Here is a 6,000-nt window from a genome sequence, read left to right on the forward strand (position 1 = left end):
AGACAGGGCTTAGGGGATGAAACCATAGAGGAGCAGTGATAAACATTGATATTATCAATACATAGCACCTCTGGCGGTCAGGCTGCTTTTCTGCTGCTCGCGTAAATTTTAATTGTGCATTCTTTCTCATTAAAGATGTGATGATCCTCTCTGCAGCAGCTAGGTGGGTGTAGACAGTCTGACAGTCAGATTTAGTCTAACTGGATCTAAACGCTTTTGCTTAAGTTATGTAAAAGAAGCATATTTTAAATTATAATTACATGAACTTTCATGTGTGGTTTTCCCTCCTTTGTCCAGCTTTGACCTGGTTATGACAATTGGCGGATCAACAATTTTAGTTAAAACTTGGCTCAAAGTCAGTGATGAAGAAGCAAATCACACATTATTGTGATGTAGTATTGTGCAATGAAGCAAAACAAACCTTTACTAAACTGGCTGGTTCAGGCCTTGTTGGAAGACAAGAGAAGTAAGAGATGAAGCCACTTCAATAAGCTCAATTCCAATTTACCTATTGGCTCCTGAGCGGGGAAACCAAACCGGGCGTACAAGCACTAGAGGCAGAGAGGGACCGACATCACATAACAAAAGTTGGCTTTATAAACAGTAAAAATAACTTCTTCTTCTTCTAACCCATCCTAACTTCTGTTTTGGTGGCTACAGTCTACTGTACTGTTTGAGTGGTCAAGTACACCCTGTAATGGTTCAGTTCCAACTTCCTGAGTTGAGGCATATCACTTTCTTGTCTTCCCTTTCAGCTGTGTTCCTGAGATCCTCCCCACTGAGTTGGTTCAGTCCAGCCAATTTGCACCACCCACCTACCTGGGCAGTGACTATTCAATGAGCCTAGTTTACACAGTTTGTCTGACCGATTGTTTAATGATTTTCTGTAGAAGATTTAGAGAGCTACAGCCGGTTTGCTTGGATACTATTGTGGGTGACTCACTGTTTACCTCTCATTGGGATCACCTGCACCCACTCTCACCAATTTCCTAAACTCCAGTCACCTGCAGACCTACAGGAAGCTTTGCCACACCAGTGCATCCTGAGCAGCTGGAATCAGGGCAAGCTCCAAAAGTGGCCAATCAAATGAGTTCCTTTCATTAAGAGCAGCAATTTCAGGAAAAAAGCTAATGTCAGAAAATGTTCATCTTCACAAATGATACGGAGTTTCAAAAGGAGCAGACACAACATATGAGTATTTATATATAAACACATTGAATCTGTAGAATTAACATGTACCTGATGGAGATTGGTGGTTAGGTATGTAAATAGATTAGAGGCAAATGAAATTTAAACTCTAGGTTTCAGGTTCCCACTCATAAATAATGCTATTAATAATCTTTGTCAGTCACAAGGTGTGTTATAAGGACACATCAATCTGGAGTAGATGGAAAAAGTCTAGCAAACAAAATTAGACCACACTTTATATAACTGACAAGTGTTTATTCCCTCTCTCTCCCTCTAAGATCGTAAATCGTGAATGTGGTAAACATTATTTCTGCTAAACATCAGCAGGTTGGTATTATGGTTTAGCTTATATCATAGAATGTCAGCATGCTGTTGTTAACTGCACAGCCTCACAGGGCTGTGGGAATGTGCAATGGCCAGCAGCACACACGCTTTGTGTGTCTGAGGTATTTTGAGACGCAGCACTCTTTGCAGGTTGGACAGGAAGGGCAGAAGTGGAAACTGGCAGCATAGAAAGACTGTTGGTGTTTTTGGTAGAAATAACAATGTAATAACAATGATTTAGTTACATTTATCACAATGGGACCATTTCAGCACCTGGAGCTCAACTACCACCACACTACAGGGTTATATTTACACCTTTGGCAGCATCACCACTATGACATCGGCACAGTTACACGCACTCACATGGGGAAGTTACCTAGTACAAACACAGTCTGACCTGTTGTGCTAAGGGACCTTGGTCAAGTAAATTATAGTGGTGTTGATGTTTGAGAGAATAGTTCTGCTCTTTCTTCATCCCATGCTGATTAATGCGTTTTCCAGGTTCTACACATGACAACTACAAATGCTGCAGCTCTACACAGGAAGCTGCTAGTTGTCCATTATGCATGTGGTTTATCATACCATACATGCCAAAAACCCAACAGCCGCTCTATTCAGTACTGCACCGTCAACAGCTACATGTGTGATTGAACATTTAGCTTGCTCAAAATAGGTTACAAGTGATTGGAGAAATCCGAATGTACATTACAGTCCTCAGAAGGTCAGTGTGATCTTTGTGGCATGTTTTGCACAAAGCCATGAATCATGGATATGAAAATGACTTTTCAGTGAAAGTATTACTAGGAGTGAAACAGAAAAAGGCTGAAGTGGCTGTGCCGATTGCTGGAAAAGGCCACTGCACAAGAGAGGGGTGGTGTGGGGGGTGTCAGCTAACAGAGAATTTGTCCCTGTGGTGAAATTCTATTTTAATCTTATTTATTACATTAAAGAAATTATTTAAAAAATCAAACATTTTAATCAGTTTCTGATTGACTGAACACACAGGATCCAGCATCGACCTCATCCAAGGTTTTACCGACTTTCAGTGGGTGGCAGCACTCATGAATGCAGCTGGGGGGGTCACCGTAATTCCTCATCACCACCTATGAAGAGATCCCCGGCTAATATGACTACACAGTAAAAGGCTGAGGACAAAATTCACAAACCTTGGTCTGTGCTCAAATTCATTCTACAATGAAGTAAATCAAGTAATTATGTTCCAGTGCTGTGCACCTTTGAGTGGGAATTTCCTTTGTGTTGCTGCCATCAGTGACAAAGAGGTTAACAATAACTCTTTCAATGTACCTGAAGTAATAAGACAGGAGTAAAAGAAAAGAACAGTCATTTGAGTTTCTCTAGTTAGTTCTTGGTGTTTAAAGTTGTTCTACATGAACCAAAGGTTTTAAAGTTGTGTCGAGAAGAATGTCAGCTTCTGAAAAACGCAATTGATTCATTCATGAGATTCTTGGATTTCTTTTCTTCTATGATCAGTATTTGTAAATCAGTATGTGTCGCTTCACGTGAACCTGAGCATGTACAGTAGGGTGCATTCTAGCATCAGTTTCAATATATTAATGCATGTGATTATGTCACAGTATGAAAAGCCAATTAAAATACACACATTACATGTCAGCGTGGAGATTCAACAGCTTGTTATTTAAATGAGTCAAGGAGTGGAGATTTAATTGGGCCCTTCACTGGTAGACAGTCATCACATGCAGAAGTGAAGCCACTGACACAGGGTTATTGTTACTGTGGGTAAGAGCACGAAGAACCACTAGAAAGTGAAGTCCAGTTTATTACATTTGCAAAACATCGGTGGCCGATTATTCTTCTTTTGCTCTGTTGGACACAGGGCTGTCACAACTTACAAGTGGAAGTGGTGGGAAGTACTTTCAGCAAATACTGTACTGTACAATGTTGAGGGACTTGTGTGAATACTTACCGGAATATTCCTTTTTTTTGCTACTTCAAACTTCTGCTACACCACATTTCAGAGGAAAATATCATATTTTACTCCACAACGTGTATTTGATTACTACAGTATAGTATAGAAACGGATTAATAATACAAAATACTTGCTAATTGCTAGTTGGTGGTGGGCTTTCTGTGCCACCATTGAATTTCTTTGACACTGTGTTGAGTTGTTTTGGTGCACTACAAAGAATGATGACTGAAGCGGGACAGTTTATGTTAGAGTTGGAGCTAATATATGTTGAACAACAGTTACTTTTACTGCAATTACTGAATACTGATTACCCGTTTCATTGTAAATTAAATATTTTTCAAACTAATACTTTTGTACTTTTACTTAAATAATATTTTGAATGCATGACTTTTACTTTGTATTTCTACATTGTGTAGTGTTACATATTATGATTAATAAAGGTGTATGGGTCTACTAGTATAGCAGAGGCTTCCTGAGGGTTTTGCATGATGTCAACCATAGAAGTAATCTAAGTCCTATATCTAAGGATAGTTAACGACATGTTCCCTGGAATGCTTGTGTGTGTGTGTGTGTTACTGTAAATGCAGAGATGCCATCACAGTAGGAAGGCTCAAAGAAGGACACACAGAGTGTGTGGGGAAAATGTTACAGAAAAGTCTGAACAGCAGGTACAGACATTGCTGCAGAGAGGTTGGAAAAGAATGAGGGAATAACTGACTGACAGTGATCTAAATGCCATGCGTAGTTTGGCATTTACACTCTCCACAGGGCTTTAAGTGACACAGCTACTTAATTCTGTCATGCCTCTGGTCTAATCAGAATTCCAAGTGAATTTGCGTCTGTGGGTTTCTCTTCATGTTACAAAAGTTGCACTCCTGCACCTCTCTCTACCTGCCATTGATACACAGCTTGTGCCTCCATTGCGTCTACATCAGATACAGGTATACAAATAAAATATGTCAGACTGGAAGTCAGGTTACCAGAGAATAAGAAAGATGGAGCTACTGATTAACAGCAAAAGGTCTCTGCTACTAACTATGCAATCAAATTAGAGAACGTATTAAGCCCGAATTAGCTGTCCAAACCTGACCTAAGTGTGATAGTGTGGTGGCTGAACACAATCCAAACCTGAAAGTGACAGATCCACCTTTCAATGCAACCAAGTGGTGCAGCAACCATTTCTTAAAATAAATCCTTGAAAGGTTTACATATAGTTACTCATCCCTGAATGATCAAGGCACTCAGCTGCAGGAGTCTGGTTCTGCTGGAAGTTATCTCCATTAAAGGGAATATTTCCTCTACAGTGTCAGTGCTGCTCAAATGGGATTTGTTGGGATTTTCTATATATTTTGGAAGGTCTTTAACTTTACATTGTAAAGGGCCTTGAAATAACTTTTGTTATTAATGAAATCATAACAAAATATGTGAATTCACTAAATTGAAATGCTATTTTGAATTCAGGTCCTTATACTTTCTGCTTTTCAGACAACTGGAAAGATTCCAACTGATGCAAATGAATCAAAAGCTTCAGAAATCAGAAGTGGCCTGTCCATGCTACAAGAGAAAGCTGCCGTATTATAATTTGTTTCAATGTTCAAACATTGACTGCGTTATTAAATTATTATACTATTTTAATTTGAACAATTGAATTTGATTTTTTTTTTCAGCACAGTCTGGTAGAGGCCAGAGAGCTGCAGAACTGCTGCAATAGAAAGGTAACATGTGCAACAGATCATGGTGATTAATGGAGAGAAAACCAGGAGAGAAAGAGACGGCAAGCCCGGTTGGAGCGCAGTGTAGCTGCTACTGGGTGTGAGTGAGTATGTTAATGGTAGCACAGCAGCAGGGGTGTGACCAGGTAAAAATGTGTGGGTCTATGTAAACAGGAAGAGAGAAAAAACACAAGGGCAGAACCAGGCAGGGATCATGACAGAATGAATCACTTACACCTATTTACAGTATGTATGTTCTGTGGAAAATGATCCAGTCTGAAGTATTTGTGTGTGGTAAAAGTTGTGAAACTGTATAATAAAAAACCTCATATATTACCATTACATAAAGTACAAACAGGTATTTTTGTATTTTACCTATGTCTCATGGTTTTTAACTACCACCTTTATTTCCATGTGATTACTGTAGCTCTTTGTGTTTTGGTCTCCTGTTACATGAATGTAGCAATTGCCTCTACAAAAATATTACCTTGTTATTCCTGAAACATAACCCATCCAACGTCGAACCCATACATGCTTACGTTTCACTTATGTATGTAACCGCGACTCCAAGTATGTTTACTCTAGTCTGTTTGATCACGTTTGAACAATAGCTCTTTTTTTTATATTCCTTTGTTAAAAATGGCAACTCTTTACATTTGATGTGGAAAGGCTGCCGGTCAAAGTTGGTCACTCTCCTTTTCCCACTGAAACACGCATGTGGTTCAGACAAGTGTTCATAATATGTGTGAAAACACCCTATTGAGTGTAATTGCAGCTGGAGTGGAGCAAGGGGGTCAAAGCACAGTGCACCCACACAGAACCACTCCA

Source organism: Anabas testudineus, chromosome 6, assembly GCF_900324465.2.
Source record: "Anabas testudineus chromosome 6, fAnaTes1.2, whole genome shotgun sequence".
NCBI classification, from domain to species: Eukaryota; Metazoa; Chordata; class Actinopteri; order Anabantiformes; family Anabantidae; genus Anabas; species Anabas testudineus.